This window comes from Oryctolagus cuniculus, chromosome 2, assembly GCF_964237555.1.
Source record: "Oryctolagus cuniculus chromosome 2, mOryCun1.1, whole genome shotgun sequence".
In the NCBI taxonomy this organism is placed as follows: domain Eukaryota; kingdom Metazoa; phylum Chordata; class Mammalia; order Lagomorpha; family Leporidae; genus Oryctolagus; species Oryctolagus cuniculus.
Window position 1 is genome coordinate 55,808,130 of NC_091433.1, and position 12,189 is coordinate 55,820,318.

At 39.1% G+C, this 12,189-nt stretch overlaps 1 protein-coding gene across 2 annotated transcripts in view; it reads left to right on the forward strand.

Moving 5' to 3' along the window:
• SAP30 (Sin3A associated protein 30) overlaps positions 1-12,189 on the forward strand; it is a 124,168-nt gene that overhangs the window by 56,733 nt on the left and 55,246 nt on the right. For both annotated transcript variants that reach the window (XR_011386275.1, XR_011386276.1), the window contains exon 4: positions 1,836-1,927. The gene's annotated coding sequence lies outside the window, so the exon portion shown is untranslated. The remainder of the gene's footprint in view (positions 1-1,835; positions 1,928-12,189) is intronic.

A 12,189-nucleotide genomic window follows, 5' to 3' on the forward strand; every position in this document is an offset into this window, starting at 1 on the left:
CAGATTCATTGAAATAACAACACTAATTGGATGTGTTAAATGGCCATATCCTCAAGTACCATGAACTTCAGGAAAGGGAGACGAGAGGTGTATGGATCTTCAATTGCACATTTCCTTGGCATTTTTATCAAGAAGTTTCCTATGATTCTTACTAAGTAAAGATTGTGTCACAAATGGAGTAAATTTATTTGTATGCTACAAGTATACAGAAATTTGTGGATTTGAGCAAGTAAAAAGAATCTAGTCTGCATCCCACCTCTTGTAGATGTAGATCACAAGTACAAGTGTAGTGCCAAGGCAAATCAATACTCTCTGAAGAGAAGTTTAAGTTCTCTCTTCACTATTGGCTTTACTTTTATTTCTCTTGATACCTAATTGTTTTTTCATTTCCCCTATTGTGCTTTTTTGTTTTATTTTCTTGTATCTGAATTAACAGCTGCTCAAAATAGTTTATTCATTTTTGTATTCAGAAACACTCCACTCCATTCAAAATGTGTAGTCTTGTGCTTCTTGCATGCTGGCTTCAGGTGGTACACAGCAGCTCCTGGTAACAGCTTAACAGTCTCTGACTCAACTTCTGAGTCATTCAGGAAAGTTTCCCCTAAGAAGCACATTTAGACCCTGGCTTCCCAGCCGGTTGCGTTCTCAAACATTTACTTATTACTTGCAAGGCTTCCTGTAATTTCTGGGGAGAATTATTAAACATTGTTACTTTAAAAATGCTCCTGGTTATTCATCCTGATGTCCATTGCAGAGCTTCCCATTTGAGAAACAGTTGAATTGCAAACCAAGGCCTGCAATTGGAGGGTCTGTTCTTGGAACTTTTAATTTGAGCTTCAAATCTGGAACCACTATTTTCTTGTATATGGAAACAAGGCATTTTTGTTTTCTTAGACCTCTTGCTGAACCCTGCTTTATGTTCCTCTGGAGATACCTATCTCTTTCAGACACTTTAGCAGTCTCCCACAGTGAGCCTCTTTATGGGACATGGAGCCTGTATTTTAAAATAATACCATCCACACTGTCCAATATCTTAGAAGATATGCCCAGCTATATTTTTATGTGTGTGATTTATTTTTTATATAGGTAATCGTATCACTCTTAGGTTCAACCAGATTTGTTAGAAATGGAAAATCCTCACAAATTAGTGACAGAGCAATTCCTAAGCAGAGACACATTTGATATAGAAGTTTAGCAATTATATTCAATGTATCTATATTAAATTTGAAAAGTAGGGGCTGGCGCTGTGGTATGGTGGGTAGAGCTGCTGCCTGTGGTGCCGGCATCCCATATGGGTACCGGTTCAAGTCCTGGCTGCTCCACTTCTGATCCAGCTTTCTGCTGTGGCCTGGAGCAAGTTTTTGGGCCCCTGCACCCACGTATGAGACCCTGAAGAAGCTCCTTGCTTCTGGCTTCAGATGTACCCAGCTTCTGGCCGTTGCGGCCATTTGGGGAGTGAACCAGCAAATGGAAGACCTCTCTCTCTCTCTCTCTCTCTCTCTCTCTCTCTGCCTCTGCCTCTCTGTAACTCTACCTTTCAAATAAATACATCTCTAAAAATTTTTTTCTGAAAAATAATCTAATTAGTATTTCCTTTATTATCAAAAAAAAAAAAAGGGAAAACAACAGCAAAATCCTTTCTAACAGGTGAAGTCTTATGAGATACCTTACAAATAAATAATTTCAGACATTGGACTTCTTAAGTGTGCATACAAAATGAGAACACACACAAGCTCTCCCTCTGATTTTTCACTTGGGAGCTCATGCACATGCCCTGATTTAGAACCTGCTGCTCCACTATTCCAGGATTGACCCCTTTCTCTCCTTTCCCTCAGGCTTAAATCCTTCTGGAATCACTGACACTGGCAACGTGCAGAGAAGTAGCAGCCGGGTTCAGCCGTCTGATTCAGATCCTCTCAGGAGAGAGGTAAGGCTTGTTTTATGTGAATATCCTTGACATAGGAATTGCAAAGTAATTACACTGACTGAAACCTAATTTACAATATGTTTGTTGAAATAATAATGAGAAACAGACAAAATTTCCTTTGAAAACTACCTTGGAAACTTTCATCAGTTAAGAAGAAACAAGCTGTTTTATTAATTATTTTTGAACTAAGTAAAAGAATTTTCTTTTTGACTAAAATTACTTGAAGTTTCCTTTAAAATTTCCACTGAGCCTGGGACATAGGTGTTTAGAATGGTTTTTTGCAAACTGTTTGAACAATGTAATCTCTGTTACCCAGACTTTATGCCACAAAAGTGAGATGTATGACAAGACTCCACTGAAGACTCCCAAGTGCAGCCTTTACAGAGACAGCAGAGTTAACCACGTAGCTCTTGTGTAAGACGTTGAGCGGATGCTACCACAGCTAGAGGAAGGGATGCCTCCAGGAGGCATTCGTACTGGAATGCAGTTTCCATAATATGGTGTGCTTGGGGACTGCCAGGATTCCCAGACAAGCAGCCCTTGCTGTAATGGGGCTGGTGTAGGGAGAGTCTTCTTGACGGAAAGCTTTTAATCAGAAGAGCAAATATAAGTCCTCCTTTGCCAGAGTGTGGAGTTAGACAGCCCTTGGGAGTGGTGCACTTTTTCACAGAATTTACATATGGAGGTTGTAAGCACCATGAGTAACATGATCCTTACATACAATAAAAATAAAATCAGAAAAATGAACATCAGAAGAGAAATCTGTCAAGGAAAACTGTCCTGATTGAGGAGCCTGTGGAATTTAGAATGAATGATGCTAACATGAAAATAAACTTTGGCAGGGGAAGATGCCAAGATGGAAAGGAATTGAAAATAACCTCTTTTCATTTCTTGGCAGTCTGAAAGGAACACTGGGCTGGAAATGCATAGAATCACTGTGCCCAGATCCCAAGCAGGACTATGTGGTTTGTTGGAGAACAACCCTACTCACTTATCAAACCTAGAATGATGGAAGGATTCATTAAGTGTGCCAAATTGTCTTATTTTTGGTCCTGGATTATTTCTTTAATCTTCCCAAAGTATTTCACAGGTATAAGTTGGTTGATAATGGTTAAAGATACTACTACTACTAATATTAACTGTTATTGCTGAGTGCACTAAACACTATAAATATTGTCTTACTTAATCCAAACAACTTACTTTTATGAGATAAGAGAGTTCAAAAGAAATTAGGCAACCTGACCTAGATCACACAGCTGATAAGTAGTGGAGCTCAAACTAGAAAGCAAGACGAAACTATACTCTTAGGCTATTACTTCAATAAATAATAAAGGGAAATGTTAGAATGAAAATATGGAGAATCTAAAGTAAAACACCTTTTTAAAAAAGTTGTAGCCTCAATGTTCAGCCTTGTTTTTAAGATATGGCTTAAGATACTTGTGTCCCATGTTGGAGTATCTGAGTTTGATATCCAGCTCCAGCTCCAGATTCCAGCTTCCTGCTAATGCAGATCCTGAGAGGCAGCTATGACAGCTCAAGTAATTAGGTCCCTGCTACCCATGTGGGAGACCTGGATTGAGTTCCCAGCTCCAGGCTCTGGATCCAGGTCTACCCCAACCATTGTAGATATCTGAGGAGTGAACCCACAGATGGGAGCTCTCTTTCTGTCTCTCAAGAAACAAAACAAAACAAAACTTGTAGTCCATAATGTGAGTGTAAATGAACCATAGATGTTCTCTGGGATCCGCACAATAATTACTCTTTCTATTTTAATTAGTTTTTAACAGATTCAATGTGCTTTGTAGATACGCTTTTTTAAATTTTTATTTATTTATTTATTTTAACTTTTATTTAATGAATATAAATTTCCAAAGTACAGCTTATGGATTACAATGGCTTCCCCCCACCATAACTTCCCGCAACCCTCCCCTCTCCCTCTCCCTCCCCCATTCCATTCACATCAAGATTCATTTTCAATTCTCTTTATATACAGAAGATCAATTTAGCGTATATTAAGTAAAGATTTCAATAGTTTGCACCCACATAGAAACACAAAGTGAAAAATACTGTTTGAGTAGTAGTTATAGCATTAAATCACAATGTACAGCACATTAAGGACAGAGATCCTACATAAGGAGTAAGTGCACAGTGACTCCTGTTGTTGACTTAACAAATTGACACTCTTGTTTATGGCATCAGTAATCACCCTAGGCTCTTGTCATGAGTCGCCAAGGCTATGGAAGCCTTTTTTTTTTTTTTTTTTTTTTGACAGGCAGAGTGGACAGTGAGAGAGAGAGACAGAGAGAAAGGTCTTCCTTTTGCCATTGGTTCACCCTCCAATGGCCGGCACAGCACGCTGATCCGATGGCAGGAGCCAGGTACTTCTCCTGGTCTCCCATGGGGTGCAGGGCCCAAGCTCTTGGGCCATCCTCCACTGCACTCCCTGGCCACAGCAGAGAGCTGGCCTGGAAGAGGGGCAACCGGAACAGAATCCGATGCCCTGACCGGGACTAGAACCTGGTGTGCCGGCGCCGCAAGGCAGAGGATTAGCCTAGTGAGCCGCGGTGCCGGCCATGGAAGCCTTTTGAGTTCACCAACTCTGATCATATTTAGACAAGGTCGTAGTCAAAGTGGAAGTTCTCTCCTCCCTTCAGAGAAAGGTACCTCCTTCTTTGATGACCTGTTCTTTTCACTGGGATCTCACTCACGGAGATCTTTCATTTAGGTGCTTTTTGGTTTTTTTGTTTGTTTGTTTGTTTTGTTTTTGCCAGAGTGTTTTGGCTTTCCATGCCTGTAATACTCTCATGGGCTTTTCAGCCAGATCCACATGCCTTAAGGGCTGATTCTGAGGCCAGAGTGCTGTTTAGGACATCTGCCATTCTATGGGTCTGCTGTGTATCTCGCTTCCCATGTTGGATTGTTCTCTCCCTTTTTTATTCTATCAGCTAGTATTTGCAAACACTAGTCTTGTTTATGTTCTGTTCACAATTGATCATATTTATTTATTTTTGACAGGCAGAGTTAGACAGTGAGAGAAAGAAAGAGAGAGAGAGAGAGAGATGGCTACCGAGACTAGAATCCTGGGTGCTGGCACCGCTGGCGAAGGATTAGCCTAGTGAGCCACGGTGCCGGCTGTAGATACACTTTTAAGAATGTTCTGTCCCAGTTGCTCCTCTTCCAGTCCAGCTCTCTGCTGTGGCCTGGGAAGGCAGTGGAGGATGGCCTAGGTCCTTGGGCCCTGCACCCGCATGGGAGACCGGGAGGAGGCGCCTGGCTCCTGGCTTCGGATCAGCTGGTGTGCTGGCTGCAGCGGCCGTTAGGCGGGCGAATCAATGGAAAAGGAAGACCTTTATCTCTGATTTTCTCTCACTGTCCACTCTGCCTGTCAAAAAAAAAAAAAAAAAGAACATAATTTTACATTCTTTCCTCCCTACCTACCTTCTCATATGGGATGTCGGCGCTGCAAGTGGATGATTAGCCAAGTGAGCCAAGGCGGTGGGCCCAGTATAACATTCTTAACCATTGGTTTCACAAAGGTATAAAACAAAATTTTACAAAACTATATTTGCAGCAATACTGATGCACACAGACCTATCTTTCTTTCTTTCTTTCTTTCTTTCTTTCTTTCTTTCTTTCTTTCTTTCTTTCTTTCTTTCTTTCTTTCTTTCCCTCCCTTCCTGCCTCCCTCCCTCTCTCTCTCTCTCTCTCTCTCTCTCTCTCTCTCTCTCTTTCTTTCTTTCTTTCTTTCAAAATTTTAGCTCCCGCAATTAAGGGAGAACATGTGATATTCGTCTTCCTGGGTCTGGCTTATTTCACTCAGCATGGTATCTTCCAGTTGCATCCATTTTGCTGCAAATGGTAGAATTTCATCCTTTTTTATAGCTGAATGATATTCTGTTGTGTATATATACCACATTTTCTTTATCCATTCATCTAATGATGAATGGCTTGGTTGATTCCAAATTTTGGCTATTGTGAACAGCCCTGCTATGAACATGGTGGTGCAGGCATCTCTTTGATACATTGTATAATAATGATTATACAATCTTAATTTGCCTGCTCTATCTATTTTTGGTACTATTTGGCTTGAAACAATTCTTACCTAGAAACTTATTAACTTAAATCAAGTTTAAGTTTCCTTAACTAAATCAGGTTTAGAAATTTCTACAAAGTCAGACAAGGAAAATTAACAAAATATCAGTCTTTTGAATAGAGTTTCTAAGTGATTATAATTCTAGAAGTCAAAGTATAGTGACAGGAGCTTAGTAAATCTTTGTTTCATGAATGAACGAGTTAATGATTAAAGTGAATGGGTGAGGCCGGCACCACCGCTCAGTAGGCTAATCCTCCGCCTGCAGCGCCAGCACACCGGGTTCTAGTCCCAGTTGGGGCGCCGGATTCTGTCTCGGTTGCTCCTTTTCCAGTCCAGCTCTCTGCTGTGGCCCGGGAGGGCAGTGCAGGATGGCCCAAGTGCTTGGGCCCTGCACCCGCTTGGGAGACCGGGAGGAAGCTCCTGGCTCCTGGCTTCGGATCGGTGTAGCACGCCGGCTGTAGCAGCCATTTGAGGTGTGAACCAACGGAAGGAAGACCTTTTTCTCTGTCTCTCTTTCTCACTGTCTAACTCTGCCTGTCAAAAATAAATAAATAAATAAATAAATAAATAAATAAATAAATAAAGTGGGTGAAATCGAGTGAATGGGTGGAATTTTTGTATAGAGGATAGTTTCTTGGGAATTAGTCATTCAATAATTATTGATTGATTATCTACCATGTACCATTGATGATATTGTAGTGCCATTGAACACAAAATTCAGCAGCTTACCACGCTTTGCTCGAGGCCCTCACCAAAAGTCAGACTTCCTGCCAGGCTTAACTTCTGAGTCTTTCTGTAAATACTCAGTTTTCACCTTTGCAAAATAAGGAACCTAGGGAGTGGGCATTCAGCCTAACAATTGGGACATCCTGAGTTTGAGTCCCAGTTCTGGCTCCTGAATCCAGCTGCCTGACAGTGAAGACTCTGGGAGGCAGTGGTGATGGCTCAACTAATTGGATTCCTGCTCTCACATGGAAGACCTTTGCTCTCCTGACTCCTGAATCCTGCCCTGTGGGCATTTGGGAAGTGAACCTATGGAGGAGAGCTCTCTCTCTGTCCCTCTCCCCTCTGTATCTCAAATAAAAAAAAATTTTTTTGACAGGCAGAGTTAGACAGTGAGAGAGAGAGAGAGAGACAGAGAGAAGGGTCTTCCTTAAAAATAAGGGCTTAATGAATGATTTTTATGGTCTCCTCTATTTTCTATTTTCTATGAGTATATGATTCTCAGAATCATTTTTAAAATAAGCTTTTTAATTTATGATATGTCTTAATTCATTTTGTGTTGCTGCAACATAACACCTGGGAATGGATAATGCATAAAGAAAATAAATTTATTTCTTAAAGTTGTAGAGACTGAGAAGTCCCAAACTGATGGGGCCACATCTGGTGAGTCTTCTTGACACATCTCAACATGACAGAAGGCATCACATAGCAAGACAGCAGGGTTATGCCAACTCAGGTGTCTCTTTAATTAATTGATTACTTTTTATTTATTTGAAAGGAAGAGAAAGATTGTCCATCTGCTGATTCACTCTTTAATGCCTGTAAGAAGCTGAGTCTGGGCCAGGTTGAAGGTGGAAGCCTCAAACCCAATCCTGATTTCCCACATGGGTAGCAGGAGCCCAACTATTCAAACCATCACCTACTGTAATATCCCAGGGTACACATTAGTGGGAAGCTAGAATTGGAAGCAGAGCTGGGACTTGGACTTGAACCTAGAACTACAATACAGGATACCTGTGTCCCAAGCAACATCGTAACTGCATTAGACACCCACCTGTCTCTGATAAAGACACTAATCCCATCAAGGGGACTACGCTTGTGATCTCATGTAACCCTAATTACCTCCCAAAACCCCCACCTGTAAAACCATCAACATATGAATTTGAGTATTAAGTTTCCAACACATAGGCTTTTGGAGGACACGTTCAAACCATAGCAGAAGTTTTAGAGTTACAAAAAAGAAAAATGCTGATTTAGTACAGATTTCCTGTATGCCACATACCCACTTTCCTTTATTATTTAATTATTACACTAGTGTTGTACATTTCTTATAATTAGTGAACCAAAATCAATACATATTAATTAAAGTCCATACTGAATTCATTTTTATTGAGCTCTTAGCTAATTTCTTCTTTTCTGTTCCAGAATCCCCTCCAACACATCACATCACACTTGTATCTCCTTGGGCCCCTCTTGGCTGGGACAGTTTCTCAGTTTGTTTTCTCACCTTGTTTCTGGTGATAACAATTTTGAAGAATATGAGGAGGTGTTTTGTAGAATGTCTCTCAAATGAGATTTAATGTTCTTCTGATGATTATTATGTGCTTTATGGAAAAAGAGTTAAAGTGCCATTTCTATCAGATCACATGGTGCCTGTACCTACAAGCCATGTACGTGCTATGAACATGAATTACCATTGTTGATTTTAACTTTGGTCACCTGGATGAGGTAGTTTTTGTCAGGTTTATTGACTGTAGGTTTGCTCCCCCCCGCCCCCGCCTCTATCCATTACACTTTATGGAAGGAAGTCACTGCACGAAGTCCCCACATATGTGGGGAGTTGTTCTTTCTTCCCTGAAGGCACAGTAGCTACATAATTTTTGGGGGATTCTTCTGTACATGAAATTTGTCTATTCTCTTTAATTTATTTACTCGTATCAGAATGAATTCACATATATTTACTTTATAGCTTGGATTATGATCCAATCTTAAAATATTTTTTGTTATTCAAGTGTACCAGCTTTGCCATTAGGTGCTTTTTAGTTGCCTTCTGTGTCCCTTTGACATATGCCCATCAAAGTAGTTGATCTTTGTTTTTATTGTCTTCATGCTTTCTGTCACTACAAGATACTCCAAGCTCATCTTGGGCCTTTCTTGTTTCAGTTCTGGAATCAGTCATTTATTTCTCCAAGGAATCTCAGGTCTTTTTTATCGGAGAAGGGAACTAGAAGCCAAAATATGAGTGTGAGACAGGCTCATTGGTTTTTGCTTCCTGGTCCTCTCAGCTGACAGAGAAAAAAATACATGTGTATGTACTGACCAGATATATACATATATCCATAAACATTTCTACATGGAACCTCTGTATCTGTATCAACCTAAACATGACTTTCTGCTGATTCTCCAATTCTAATCCATTGTTGCATGAGTCCTTCTAAACCCTTCCCCTTAATCTCTATAATCTCCCACTCCAGCAGTGAGAAAACTGGCTCCCACCATCTGCTATTTATTTAATTCTTCAATTCCAGTATACATGGATGACACTTTCAGAATTGTTAACCCTATTCTGTGGTACACAATTCCATCAACTAGAGTAGAATTCTTATATATAGTGTCTTTTGCCTTAGTTTTATAGCGTCCTCTCACTTATAAAGTTGCTTACGTCAGCACTCCCCACCCTCCCCCAAGACACACCTTTTAGTAAGGTGACTGCATATATTTGTAATAAAATTAGACTGTTTTGTCACATTCTGCATTCCATCTTGGAATCTCCCACCTCCTAGATAATTATTTTTAATTTGCATGCATTAAAGTTCCGTCAGTTGGTTTTGACAAAGTCATAGTGTCATGTTCATACCATTGCATTATGATAGAGAGTAGTCTCACCACCCTAAAACAGCTCCTGTGTTCACTCATTCAGCCCTCCCCTGCCCTCTGCCCTGAATTTCTGGCAATCATTACTCTTTTTACCATCTCTATAGTTTTCCCTTTTCTAGAATGATATATAATTAGAATCATATTGTACCTTGTAGATAAATACATTTTTTCACTTAGCAACATGTATTTAAGACTCACTCATGTATCTAAAATGTTTCTTATTTCTAAAAAAAGGGAACAAACTTCATATATTCCATATATACAATTTTAAGTACATAATACATCCCACCCTATCCCCCCTTACCCTCAACTCTCCCTCCTTTTCTTACTTTTCTTTTAATTTTTACAATGACATAGTTTCAATTCTCTTTATGTGACTCAATAATCTATTTCTTTTTATCTCTGAATAATGTTCTGTTGTATAAAATACCACCATTTTTAAAGTCTTATACCTGTTGAAGGATTGTCTTTTTGTTTACTGTTTTTAGCAATTAAGAATAAAGGTGTTATAGGCATTTGTGTTCAGAAAGTCGGCAACTATCTTTTTAACATTTATATATTTCAGGTTGAATGAAATTGTTGATTTGCAAGCACATATCCTTTATATAATTTCACAAATGTAACTATTTTAAAAATAATAAACATGCTCACATAATAAATGTGTCCTGAATCAGACACCACTTTTGTATAAAAGGATAAACAATGAGCCTATAATTATTTTATAAAATAAGAGAATTTAAATTTAGGGCAATTTAGAAGTACTTATATTTATTGTTCTTTCAAATATGAACAGACCTGTATTTGGCCGAGGGCATTTCTTTTATATTGCAAGTAGGGAAACTTATAGGTGTTAAATTAGCTGAAAATTGTTATTTTATTGCTCACCCATTAATAAAACATCTCAAAATTACATGTTTGGAAATCCAAATAAGAGAATCTGCAAGTTGAAAAAATAAACAAAACACAGAGCTAGAACTTAGCCAAAAGGCCGAGAAGTGATAGAACTAGATAACTAAAAACAGCTCCCTTTATGGGTATATGTATTAAACAGAACATATAAAACACCAAGAAATAGAAAGCAATGGAGAAAAGTGTCCTGCTCATCTCTAAACATATGACATGCGTTACTTACAGTGCAATCCTATTGAAACATAACTTTTATCCCAAAGGATGTAGGTATGTATGTGTTAGAGTGGGAATCAAATATATCCACTGAAAATTTAAAACATAGTAGCTCTATGAACAAAAAACCTTTCTATAGCACCGTCTTCTATCAGATGGCAAGCTAATCTTTGCCTTTTATATTAATAATCTAAAGAAGAACATTAGGGATGAATTAACAAAAGTTGTCACCAGATTGTTATCACCTTATAGAATTTTCCCTCTATTTCCATAGTGTAATCCAAGTGACTTGTGATGATTGGTCCAGTTTGGATGAAGAGTAAATAACTTGACATGAGAAAGTTTTAACAGTGTTAAATGATTTATTTCCTATTTGAAATTATTTCATGTAAAATATTTGAAAAAATACAAGTGCCATAAGCTGGGAGGTAGCACTGGCAGAGAGGAGTTAAGGTTTGCCAGCACTGCATGGATCCTTCTGTTCCATGTACTGCCCAAACACCTTTTCTATGCACTGTCCAAAATCCTCCCTTCTGTGAGAGTGATCCAACATGGGAAGTGAGATACTCAGCAGACTCATAGAATGGCAGATGTCCTAAATAGCACTCTGGCCTCAGAATCAGCCCTAGAGGCACTCGGATCTGGCTGAAAAGCCCATGAGAGTATTTCAGGCATGGAAAGCCAAGACACTCTGGCAAAAAGATCTCTGTGAGTGAGATCCCAGTGGAAAGAACAGGTCTTCAAAGAGGGAGGTGCCTTTCTCTGAAGGGAGGAGAGAACCTCCACTTTGACTATGACCTTGTCTAAACAAGATAAGAGTCGGAGAACTCAAGGGGCTTCCATAGCCTTGGAAACTCATGACTGGTGCATAGGGAGATTATTGATGCCATAAACAGGAGTGTCAATTGGTAAAGTCAACAACAGGAATCACTGTGCACTTACTCCTCATGTAGGATCTCTGTCCTTAATGTGCTGTACACTGAGGCTTAATGCTGTAACGAGTACTCAAACAGTATATTTCACTTTGTGTTTCTATGGGGGTGCAAACGATTGAAATCTTTACTTAATGTACACTAAACTGATCTTCTGTAAAAAAAAAAAAAAGAAAAAAAAGAAATTATCAATTCCCAACTTGACTCTCACTGGGATTAAACATGACAATAGGTCTGATCTGATTTCATCATCATTTAAAAAATCATCTATTATTTTTCACTTTATGTTTCTGTGTGGGAGCAAACTGTTGAAATCCTTACTTAATGTATACTAAGCTGATCTTCTGTATATTAAGATAATCGAAAATGAATCTTGATGTGAATGGAAGGGGAGAGGGAGTGGGAAAGGGGAGGGTTGTGGGTGGGAGGGACGGTATGGGGGGGAAGCCATTGTAATCCATTATTCGTACTTTGGAAACTTATATTCATTAAATAAATAAATAAATAAAGAAATA